We start from the raw sequence: 13,225 nt of genomic DNA, 5'->3' as shown, positions 1-13,225 counted from the left end.
TGTCTTGTAGTTTGTCAGGTCACTAAGAGGTAAGAACAATGCCTATAAGCCAATAACCCAGCCTGATGTTCTGGAATTAGGTCACCATGAGGGATACTTGGACTACTATGTGCCAAACACCTGTTCTAAGCCATTCTCAACATTCCTGACTATAGATGCAACCTCCTAGTGATTCTGGTTTTACATCTATGGGACTGTGTGATCACGAGCGAAAAAGCTCTTCTGTATCTGAAGACCAGGGTAGCCTATAAACCTAGAACTAGCTCAGGACAAAGGAGAGATCTCACCAGCCCAAAGAAAGCACCAGAAGGTCAAATAGCTGGGAAAACCTGGGCAGGGGAGGACCTCTCCAGAAAAAGTAGGCTGCTGGACCACACGGCCACAGAGACAAAAGACACAATGAGAAAACAGACAAGCGCCCTACTCAAGATCACAAGGACAACAGTTTTTCACTGAGAACTGGGGTAGGAGTAGGAAAATTGGCAATAGGCCAGTTGTCCCTACAATAAATCAGGTAAATTGTGCTCCAGAGAGGGCAGAGCTGGTGGTGGTGTTCTTCAGGGCAGTACAGCCTCTTTCTGTCACACCTTACTTGGCCAGGGCCAAGTTTGTAGACTACAGCTGCCGGGTCTCCTGGCAGATGTTCTGCTCCACTGTGCCACACTCAGCTACGAACGCCTGAACTTTTTTTTTTTTTTTTAACTAAACCTTTCCTTTTTGATCTATTGTCTTTCAAATTTTCTGGCAGGATCAGTGTGTCGATCTCTTCCAAGATCTTCATAAACTGTTTGGTTGTGGCTTTTCCTCTCCTATCAAGTTTGCAGAGAGCTTCAGTTTGCAAATCCTTGGCCAGAAAACCTTGCTGGAGTCCAGTAAGCTGTTTATTCAACTCTTACAGTTCGTCAACTTTCTTCTCCACAGGCTTCACCAACTCTTTCAATTTCTTCAGTTCAACCTCTTCCTCTGGACTGTTCTTTTTCCCAATTAACATGACTTGGCAACCATTTTGTATTCCACATGCTGACAAAGGTATCTCCATTTCCTTCAGAGATGTTCCCTTAATTATGAGTTTCTGAAAAGACAGTAGAACCTCTGTGGCCTCTCTAACAACCTGGGTTAGGTCTTGGGCAATTGGTTCACTGCTGGACCTGCTGCAGGGTAACGTGACGATCATGCTTCTCATTGCTCGGAGTGACGGTCATGCTGAGCTCGGCTGCCACCATTTCCTCTTTGGTCACCTTCTTGCTCCAGGCTGAGTGGGGGTGGATTTTTTTGTTCATCTGCAGTGAGCTTGGCCAGGGGGTCCAGGGTCTCCGACTGGTGAGATTCCTGGCCTAGCCAGGAGCCCAACCACTTCCAGTCTGGATTCATCTTCTTCTCTTAGTTCTTTTATGACTCCCACTAGACTGTAGGCAAATGGAAGCTGGAAGGCAGGTAGCACAGTGGTTGAGCAATGGGCTCTGGGCCAGACGACCTGTGGTTAAATCCTGCCTCCATTCTAACTCACCTTGGTCCAGTCCCTTCACCTTTCTCAGCCCCAGCTTATTCATCTGAAAAACCGGACATATATGCTCATAATCATAACACTACCCAACTCGTAGATTGTAATGATGATTAAATGAGATAAACCATGAAAAGCCCTTAAGCTATGGCCCAGCACATGCTAAATGCACAATAGATGTTAGTTACTTTTATCAACTGTGTCCGAGCTATGCTAGTAACATCTCAAGCTTGCTTCTCAGTTTCGGTAAAACAAATAACTTTAGATTCTAGAATCTCCTTTAATGAGCATTCCTCCCTCTAAATCGCTCCTATAGGAATAGGAAGTAAAGTGTAGGAATTTGCTCATTTTTCGATGTGATGTTCAGTGAGTAGGAGTGGAGAAAAAGAAAATGAAGGTGGACCACTGTCTCCTCAACCAAATAAGTAGAGCCAGCTTATTTAGGCCCTGAGATTGTTTTAATCACCATACTGCTAAAAAGCAGCCATGGCAGCATTTTAACCTCTTTCTCAGGAAGGACAAGCTGCACAAAGGGGTCGTTTTAGAAGTAAAACTAATTAACTACCGGCTGCTAGTCTGCATAGTTTCCAATTCTTGGAAGTCTTCTCCACCCACTCTTCGCCCACACATCCTCCTCCTTCCACTTTGTGGTAGCCTTGGATATACCAGTGAGGAAGCAGGGACTGAACTGGCACAATCAGAACTCTTGGTATCACTGAGGCCTTGACCTCTTTTGCACTAGGGCCTGTTTAAAGCTCTTGCTCTTCGGGTACCATTTACAGGACTCTTCCTCTCTGGAAAGAAGAACAGTCTTACAGGCTGAGTTATAAGTGCTACTTATTTAGAAAAGGGAAATATCTTTATTACACTCATGTCGTGTTATTTACCTCTGTAAGCCGTTTAGCCACCCTGATGAATAATGTATTCATTGCAATAATAATAAAGCAGGTACTAATCCCTGGGGGATTAGGGTGGGGAGGGACACACATTGGAATGAGTTTAGAATTAATGTAAGCTTTCTGCTTAGTGTAAACTCCCCAAGAAGCAAACATTCTCCTCAGGATTTTAGCAATTCTGATGGCTAAATTAGAGATCATAGGAGAAAGCAGAGAAAAGTCTGGATTTCACCAGAAAACCTCAAAAGCTTCCCAATTGTGCACAATGTCAGGTCAAAGTGAGGGAGACGTGGGTAGAGGCAGCTATTCTGAGATTTTAAATCAACCACTTATTACTGCTAAAAATGTGTACCCTGAATATCATAATGAGAAATATCACATACATCCAAATTGAGGGGCATTCTACAAAATAACTGGCCTGGAATTCTCAAAGTGTCAGGGTCAAGAAAGACAGAAAGACTGTGGAATTATCCTAGGTTAACAAAGACTTAAAAAAAAAAAAAAAAAAAAAAGAATGACATCTAAATGCATGAACCTGCATTGGAGCAGGATATGGAAACAAAATACTATAAAGGACATTGAGACAATTGATAAAATTTGAAAATGGACTATGGAGTGGATAGTATTGTATCAGTGATAAACTTCCTGGCTTGAATAACTGCATGGTGGTTAGATAAGGGAATTTTCTTGTTTTTTGAAAACACACACTATGAAAAAGATACTTGCACATGCATGTTTATAGCAGCACAATTTGCAATTGCAAAAATATGGAACCAGCCCAAATGCCCATCAATCAACGAATGGATAAAGAAATTATGTGTGTGTGTGTGTGTGTGTGTGTGTGTGTGTGTGTACATACATACTACTCAGCCCTAGAAAGGAGCAAATTAATGGCATTTGCAGCAACGTGGATGGAACTGGAGACTATTATTCTAAGTGAAGTAACTCAGGAATGGAAAACCAAGCATTGTATGTTCTCACTCATAAATGGGAGTTAAGCTATGAGGATGCAAAGGCATAAGAATGATAGAATGGACTTTGGGGACTGAGGGGAAAGGGTGGGAGGGGGTGAGAGATAAAAGACTGCAAATCGGGTTCAGTGTATACTACTCGGGTGATGGGTGCACCAAAATCTCCCAAATTACTACTAAAGACCTTCCTCATGTAACCAAATACCATCTGTTCCCTAAAAACCTATGGAAATAAAAAAAAAAAAATTAAACAAAGAAAACACACACTAAAGTATTTAGTATGGCTGGGCACAGTATCTCTAACTTGCTTGCAAATGGTTAGGAAAGCAATTGGTAAATCTGGATGAAAGGTAAACCGGAGTTCTTGTACTATTATTGCAACTTTTCTGTAAGTTTGAAATTATATTCAAATAAAAAGCTGTCCCCCAAAAAAATCAATCTCAGATAATTTAAATCAGACTGACTATTTCTTGGGACCCAGTTGCTCGTGGCTATACTTTCTCTGTGTCTGGCAACATTTCTGTCACTTCCTTTTGCCAGGGGTGGAAACTCTGACAGAGAGTTAGGTTTGTTTTATGTCAGTGATTATTTGTCTCCTCTGATGGACTGTAAGCTCTTCTAGTACAAGAATTTGTTTTATTCATCTTCGTAACTCCTGCATCTACCATGGTACCTAACTTATACTAAGTGCTCTAAAACAATTTGTTGAATAAATAGTGTAATGGCTTTTAAGTGACCATTTGGACTTAGATTTCCAGTCGCAGGGCTTCATAAACGATTTAACCAACAGAAAATTCCATATTCTGTTTTTATTCCAAAATATAAATTATATACTTTCAGATTTGTTATCTAACTCTTATCCCCTAAAAGTATGTCAACAATTTTTTTAGAAGAGAGAATAGCCAAAACAAGGAGGCAGAGAAAAGGAAATCCTATTATTTTATTGCTACACAAGTGATATTGCTGCTGGATTAAGTATTTTAATTTTTCAGGGCTTATAGTTTATATCTTCAAAGGAGGATCTGGGTTTCTTGCTTTTCAGTTGAAAAAATCTATTTCTTTTAGCCATTATATACATTTGGGACTATGCAGAGCTTCAGGATTTAAGATTCTTCTCAACCTGAAAGGTCACAGAGAGCATGATGGAAGATCGAGTTTGCTTTTCGGTTTTAGTCTCTTCTTCTATTCAGCTCCCATTTCACACTTGTGAGTGCTATCAGTACCTGTACATATAATCTTATTCTTTTGGGCCCTTCTCTCATCACCTCACAGAAGCATCTAATGATGTTCAGAACTTCTCTGATGTTCACAGTTACACCTCAGTATTATTACAAGCTGACCAAATGCTCACAGCCAGGCCATTTTTTTTTTTTTTTTTTTTTTTTCCTGTGGGACATAAACAATCTCACAGAATACCAAACACAGATAAACATACCCTGAGACCATTAGAAAATGAAACAAAACAAGGTCACTTCATAATTTTGTCTAAGCCCAAACAAAATCCAAGCCACTATGCCTTTCACAACAGACCTAATCATAGGATTGCCCCGACTTCTGACAGCATCTGATCGAGAGCAAATCCCTGCTTCTTTGTTCCCCTCCCCATCATCCATCTAAAGTCCCAACTTTATCATAGTTTCTTTCTAACACACTCTTACTGAGACTCTGTAAGGTCCACCATGATGTGTGTTTCTTCACTGCAATGAGTAAAAACCCATGTTGTTGAATTATAGCCATGTTCCTGGTCATACTTGGCTGAAGAGCATTGACACACTATTCTGGGGAATATTCTTCCTGACCACACATTCAATCTACAAATAGTTGAGGGGTATTTTCGAGTATCCAAAGAGAGTATGTCCAACTCCTTGTTTCATTTAATCAGAAAGTATCTATTGGTAACATTCATTAATTCATTCCAAAAGTGTTTATTCAGCATCGACTCCATAGCAGGCACTGAACTGGGTGCTTTGGATAAAGACACATTACTTTCTCAATGAGCTCACATTCTGATAGGCAGGACTTCAGTACAGTATGATAAATTGTATAGTAGAAGTAAGAACCAGGTAGTGGTTTGCAAAAGAGGGCATGATTACTTGGGGAAAACTTGGAATACTTTAAGAAAAAAGAGCTGCTTAGCTGATCCTGACAGATTATCAGTGTTGACCCATTGGACAAGGGAGGAAGGGGTATTTTATGCAGAGAGAAGGCGCTTGAGGAATAGTTGGGATGCCTGGGATGAGAAAGTGGACTGTAAAGAAAAGTCTGGAGAGGAAGGCAGGGCCCCCCGATCATGAAGGGCTTAATGGATTTAATCTTGCAGTGGCAAGGAGCTCACCAGAATTTATGGGGTGAATCAACACAAATATAAGCTGTAGCCCCTGCACTCAAAGAGTTTTCATTGTTGTTGGTGAGATAAAACTCACACATAAAAAACAACCAGAAAGCAACATAAGCAATATAAAATTGTAGCTCTCCGATCCTCTTGCTCTACCTAGAAATTTCCTGTTAAGAACTCCCATATCCATACAGTTATTTGCCAGAGGGCACTCTCTGGCCATGGGAGCATGCTTGGTTTTCCAGTAGGGTAGGCCAGAAGTGTCAAGTGTTAACTTCCACCCCATCCCTAATAGCGACCCTAAACCAATTAGGGATGGAAATGAGTGAATACATATCTGAGCATCCTCAGCAATCAGCAGGACATTTCTGAAGCATATTTTACCCAATATCTCAGAAGGGGCCAGTGACATTGAGCCCCAGTTGTCCACAGTAGTAACCCTTTCATTTACACCCAGAATATTGATTTTCCTTCTTTTCTTTTGCCATGCTTCCTAAGATTATACCCCCTCCTCCAATAAACTAATTGCAGTCAAATCCTTGCTCAAGGCCCACTTTTTCCAAACCTCATACAAAGACAAGGGTCAAGTATCAAATTATGTGTTACAGTCTCTATCAGCTCTAAGAACTTCTGGAATAACCCACTTTTTTCTTCCAACCAGCATGCCTCACCCTTCTGCCCCCACCACCTTTGCTCTATATGTTTCTCATTACCTTGCCCCTAGGTAGGTACCAGACTATCCTCAGGGTGTTGATGACCCCAGAGGATACTCAGCCTGTAAAGCCCCTACTCCCGTGAAAAGCTACTGCTTTTCTTCTAGTCTCATCTAGGTGAGTGAGTTGGCTGCCTCGCAACTTTCAAAAAAACTCGTCGCATTTTAGGGGCACTGAGACCAATGCCAGTCATTTCAGCTTCCTAAACATTCATAAATACAACAGCTGGGGCTTGGTAAACACATTTTTCCAGCTAGGGGTCACATGGAGTTCTATGAGTAATGATAGCTTTAGTGCTGGGCTTGGCCACAAATTTATTCATCTAAGTATACAGGGCATATACCTACTCAGACTCAAGAAGAACATTTGAGCCTATTTCTCTGAAGCAAATATTAATGAGCCGGTTATGTATTCTTGAGTCAGCTCACATTCCAATTATTATTAGCTGCTTACATCACTAAACTTGTATTTAGCATGACACCTGTTGCAAACAGGATCGTGTTTCTTTATGTCGGTAATAACAATTTAAATCTCTAGGATCAGTCACAATTTGACATTTAATTTATTTCTATTACAACACGGACTGGAAAAAAATCTTTTTGGCATTGTGGGATAGAGTAAGAAGCAAAACCAAAAACAGAAATTGGAATATGATACCCTTTTAGTAATTGGCCAAAGCTAGTAAGAACTTTGAGAATATATATTAAAACATGAAATTTAATAAGTTAGCAGATTATGAAATCAACATTTAAAAGTCAGTGAGGATGGTGGTTAAATGGGTATATATTTTTACTAAAACTCATTGAACTGTGTACTTAAAATCTGTGCATGTTGTTGCATGTAGATTAGACCTTGATAAAGCTGATTAAAACTCACGTATACAAACAATGAAGTTAGAAAATATAATGTAAGAGAAGACGTCATTTTAATGGCAAAGGATAAACCAAAATAAGTAAAATACGATACCTAGGTGAAAACTTACTTTAAAAACTTTCAGAACCTACATGAGGAAAACGAAAACACATTTCTGAAATACATGAAAATGCCCATGAACAAATCAAAAGACATACCATGTTCTAGGTTAGGAAGATTCATTATCATGAAGGTGTCAATTCTTATAAATTTGCAAACTGACTGAATATTTAACAATATTAAAGAATTATTAATTTTTATGTGATAAAGGTATTACAATTATATTTTAAAATGTTTAATCTTTTAGAGATAGATCTTCAAGTATTTATGAATAAAATAATATAGTTATCTGGGGTTTGCTTCAAAAGAATCCAGTAGTGGGGAGAGGGCGGAAGTAGATGAGAATGTAGGTGAATCAAGATGGTCATGCGTTTATAACTGTTGAAACTAAGTGATAGTACAAAACAGTTTATTATTCTACTCTCCTTAGTTCTCCATATGATTTAATTTTTTATATTAAAAATTTAAATAAAGTATAATCTGTTTTTAAATAAAGTATATTTATAGACATAATTAATAATTTTCTATTTCTCTCCTTGTTGACCAAAGAAACAAAACCTCAAATATAAATCAGTATCTTCCAAAGCCAAAACAAAAAGAAAGAAAGAGGGTGGAAGAAAGAGAGGAAGGAAGGAAGGAAGAAACAAAGGAAGGAAGAAAAAAATGTGTTGTCAAATAAGGTTACAAAATATTGCAGACTTTTTATTTTTTACTATCATAGATTCACAGTACATATTAGCCAGTAGTTCTTTCTAAAATTTATTAATTTTAATTTTTTTGTGTGTGACAGGCTCGCTCTATTACTCAACTCGAGTGCAGTGGCACAATGTCGGCTCACTGCAATGTCTGCCTCCCAGGCTCAAGCCATCCTTCCACCTCAGCCTCCCAAGTAGCTGGGACTACAGGCACGTGCCACCACACCCAGCTAATTTTTGTATTTTTTGTAGAGACAAAGTTTCACCATGTTGCCCAGGCTGATCTTGAACTCCTGGGCTCAAGCCATCCACTCACGTTGGCCTCCCAAAGTGCTACGATTATAGACATGAGCCACCATGCCTGGCCAATTTTACTTTTTGATTGACAAAAATTGTATATATTTCTTCATGTACAAATGTTGTTTTGAAATATGTATGCACTGTAGAATAGTTAAATTGAGCTGATTAACATATTCATTACCTCACATGGTTTTTTAATGGTGAGAACATAAAATCTACCCTCAACAATCTTCAAGAATACAATACATTAATAACTACAGTCACCATGTTTTACAATAAATGTCATGAACTTATGCCTCAAAAATCTTCAAGAATACAATACATTAATAACTACAGTCACCATGTTTTACAATAAATGTCATGAACTTATGCCTCCTGTCTAACTGAAATGCTGTCTCCTTTGACCAACTTCTCCCCAGTCTTTCCCTACCCTCTCCCCAGCCCCTGGTAACCACTGTTCTATTCTCTACTTATATGAGTTCACTTTTTTAGCTTTCAAGTATGAATGAGAACATATGATATTTGCCTTTCTGTGCCTGGCTTATTTCACTTAACATAATGTCCTCCAGGTTCATCCCAGTTGTTGCAAATGGCAGGATTTAATTCTTTTCCATTATGTATATATACCACATTGTCTTTATTCATCCATCTATTGACGCTTAGGTTGATGCCATACCTTGGCTATTGTGAATAATGTTGCATGGGAGTGCAGCTATCTTATTGACATACCGATTTCATATCCTTGGGATATATATCAAGTAGTGGGATTTCTGGATCATATGGTAGTTCTATTTTTGGTTTTTTGTTTTTGTTGTTGTTGTTTTTGAGACAGAGTCTTGCTCTACCACCAGTCTGGAGTGCAGTGGCGCGATCTCGGCTTACTGCAACCTCCGCCTCCTGTGTTCAAGCAATTATCCTGCTTCAGCCTCCTGAGTAGCTGGGCCTACAGGCGCACGCCACCATGCCCAGCTAATTTTTGTACGTTTTTAGTAGAGACGTGGTTTCACCATGTTGACCAGGATGGTCTCAATCTCTTGACCTCGTGATCTGCCTGCCTCGGCCTCCCAAAGTGCTGGGATTACAGACATGAGCCACCGCTCTTTGCCTTATTTTTGTTTTTTGAGGAGCCTCCATACTGTTTTCCACAATGGCTGTACTAATTTATATTCCCACCTACAGTGTGTAAGTGTACCTCTTATCCCACATCTTCTCCAACACTTATATTTAATCTTTTTGATAATAGCCATTCTAACAGATGTGAGGTGATAGTTCATTGTGGTTTTAATTTGTATTTCCCTAATGATTAGTGACGTTAAGCATTTTTTTCATATACCTGTTAGCCATTTGTATGTCTTTTTTGGGGGGAAATGTCTATTCAAGCCCTTTGTTTATTTTTTTAATCAGTTTATTTGTTTTCTTGCTATTGAGTTGTTTGAGTGTGTTATATATTTTTGATATTAACTTCTTATTAGATGTATGGCTTGCAAATATATTCTCCCATTCTGTAGATTGTTTCTTCACTCAGTTGATTGTTTCCTTTGCTGTGTAGTTTTTTGTGTGATATTATTTCATTTGTCTATTTTTGCTTTTGGGGTGATATAAAAAATATCATTGCCTAGACCAATGTTATGGAGGTTTTCCTCTGTTTTTCTTCTAGTAGTTTACAATTTCAGATATGTTTAAGTCTTTAATCCATTTTGAGTTTATTTTTGTGTATGGAGTGAGATAAGGGTCTGATTTCATTCTTCTGCACATGGAGATCCAGTGGTTCCAACATCACTTATTGAAGAGACTGTTCTTTTCCCATTGTGTGTCTTGGCACCATTGTCTAAAATCAGTTTAACCAAGAAAGTGACATATGTGTGCACTGAAAACTATAAAACATTGCTGAATGAAATTGAAGAAGACACAAATAAATGGAAAGATATCCTGTGTTCATAGATTGGAAGAACTAATATTGTTAAAATGTCCATACTATCCAAAGCAATCTATAGATTCAATGCAATCTCTATCAAAATTTCAATGACTTTTTTTTTTCACAGAAATAGAAAAAAAACAACCCCTAATTCGTGTTGAACCACAAGGACCCCAAATATTCAAAGCAATTCTAAGTAAAAAGAACAAACTGGAGCATCACATTACCTAACTTCAAAATATGTTATAAAGCTGTAGTAACTAAAACAGTGTGGTATTGCCATAAAAAACAGACACACACACCAGTGGAACAGAATAGAGAGCTCAGGAATATAGCTGGTGATTCTTAATCAGGGTGAGCATCAGAAATATCCAGAGAGTGATTATTTTTTGTTTCCTAAATCTTGGTGGGGCCCAGTCAATTCTAGCTTTTAAAAGTTCCCCAGGTGATTCTAATGTACATCTCTGAATGAGAGTCACTGATTGCAAGCATATCAAATGCCTAGAAAATTTCTGCAGTCAAGAAACTTGTTTGACATTGCTTACCTTGATATTTCCTAAACTTATGTGACCAAGGAAACTTTTTATCATGTAACAACTATTAAGAAAGCTGTGTTCTGTAACAGGTAGCAAAATGCAAATTTGAGCTTCCTTGAATGCTGTCTAAAAAGTAGGAGGTTAGGTTAGATTACCTCCAAGGTGTCTTCTAGCTGTAAAATTTGCAAATTGTAGGGTCCAGATCTTTAGAGTTTAAAGAGTGACTACTGACATATTTAACGTGTGCCTTTGAATTCAGCCAAATGATTTCTTCAATTAATAATGTACCAGCAAATTTAAATATGCCTTTAGTTCATATTTTTGACAGCTTAGTGTCCTCCAAACTCACTCTCCTGTCTCCTTCCTCCACCTTTCAGCTCGAATATAACATCTGAATAAAATCAGTAAAACCTTCTAATGTATCTTTTCACTTTTTAGTGGGAGGAATATAATTTATGGCACTACCTTAAAAAATAAATTCTGCCAATAGGATAATTACAGCTTTCAAAGAGAAAAGTTTAAGAAGATATCTTTTTATTGACTCTTCCAATTAAAAAGCAAATGTCAATGGGAGCTGAGCCCTTTGGGAGTTAATGGTTGTTGCTAGGGTGACCAACCATTCTGGTTTATCTTGGATCGAGCTGTTTCCAGGAACACAGGACTTTCAGTGCTAAAATGAGGACAGTTTCCAACAAATCAGGATAGTTGGTTGCCCAAGATGTTGCCAACCACTGTTTGAAAAAGATGGGGAAGGTGTGCAGGTTTCTCTGTGGGTCAAGGGACATTATGCATTTGCCTTTGTCTTCTAGCTTTTTTCTACTCCTACCATCATAGTGGCAGACTGTCGCTCAATGTCATCCATCTCATTATTACCTTTTCTTGCCTACTCAAAGGATGCTTTCAGGCAGCTAGGGTAGTTGGAGGGCTGCATCTTTTTCTGTTTTACATCTGTCTTCTCTGACTTCTGATCTGTAATCCCATGGCAACGAAAGGAATAAAGAGTTGGAAAAACATCTTTGGTTGATTTCCATTTACATGACAATGTGCTGTATGTGGGTGAGTATGCAGGGGCAGAGAGAGGCACACACTGGGAAACATGCAGTTGACTGGGAGGTACTGAACACAGCTTTGCTAATGGTTGAGCAACAAGCCAGCTGGTGCCCAATTTGTACTGTCCTTTATTGATTGATTAATTGATTGAAACAAACACAAAACCAAAGACTTATTTTGGATGTGTTAAAATAATATCTTTACTCAACCTCGCTGGTAATTTATTTGTTGTTTACTTGGTTCTAAGGTTATCAAGTACCTATCACACTGGAAAGTTAATGCTTTTCAAGCAGTTTATTCATCACCATCCTAGCTAAGTTTATTGGACCATAAAACCACCAGAGGTGATAGATTATTAGTTAGCATCTATTGGTAAGTCACTGAGCTGGAGGTTTCAAGTGTTACACTGAATAACAAAGTTGACTCTCTGTTTTCCAAGCAGCAGGCTTTAAAAAAATGCCACGCTCTGGTTGGGTGTGGTGGCTCGTGCCTGTAATCCCAGCACTTTGGGAGGCAGAGACGGGTGGATAGCTTGAGGCCAGGAGTTTGAGACCAGCCTGGGCAACATGGTGAAACCCATCTCTACTAAAAATACAAAAATTAGCTGGTGTGACATGCTTGTAGTCCCAGCTACATGGGAAGCTGAGGCATGAGAATAGCTTAAACCCCAGAGGGGTGGTTGCAACCTAGGTGACAGAGTGAGACCCTGTCTCATGTGTATATATATATATATGTGTGTGTGTGTGTGTGTATGTGTATATATATGTATATATGTATATATGTGTGTGTATATATGTATATATATGTATATGTGTGTGTGATATTTTATATATATGAAATTTTTATATATATATATATAAATTTTATTATCTCTTAGTTTTTGTGGATCAGAAATACAGGCACAGCTTATCTGAGCCCCCTGGCACAGAGTCTCTCCTGTGCTACAATCAGGATGTTGACTATGGCTGCAGCCTCATCTCAAGGCTCCAGCAGGGAAGGACTTACTTCCAAGCTCACTCATGTGGTTGCTGGCAGGTTTCAGGGCCTCAGTTCCTCATTAGCTCTTGAGTGGAAGCCACTCTCAATTCCCTATCACATGGGCCTCTCCAACAGAGCAAGTTGATTAGTCAAAGGCAGCAAAATGTTCTGCTAGCAAGATAGAAGCCAGTCTTGTATAACTAACCTTGGAAGTGAAATCACTTTAGCCACATTCTATTTGTCAGGGGCAAATTACTAGGTCCAGCTCACACCCAAGGGGAGAGAATTGTACGTGGATGTGAATACCAGGAGACAGGGCTCATGCGGGGCCATATGAGAAGTCTCCTTTCCATGAAGTAGTTT

General features: G+C 38.9%; 1 protein-coding gene and 1 pseudogene across 1 annotated transcript in view; one reads left to right on the top strand and one right to left on the bottom strand.

Annotated features, from left to right (window-relative positions):
- The window catches only part of DYNLT3 (dynein light chain Tctex-type 3), a 752,500-nt gene that overhangs the window by 204,445 nt on the left and 534,830 nt on the right, over positions 1-13,225 (top strand). The gene's annotated exons all lie outside the window — the stretch shown is intronic.
- LOC126946368 (BAG family molecular chaperone regulator 1-like) lies at positions 589-1,238 on the bottom strand (annotated as a pseudogene).

The sequence above is a fragment of the Macaca thibetana genome, chromosome X (genome assembly GCF_024542745.1).
Source record: "Macaca thibetana thibetana isolate TM-01 chromosome X, ASM2454274v1, whole genome shotgun sequence".
NCBI lineage: Eukaryota > Metazoa > Chordata > Mammalia > Primates > Cercopithecidae > Macaca > Macaca thibetana.
This window is presented reverse-complemented; position numbering and strand designations above follow the sequence as displayed.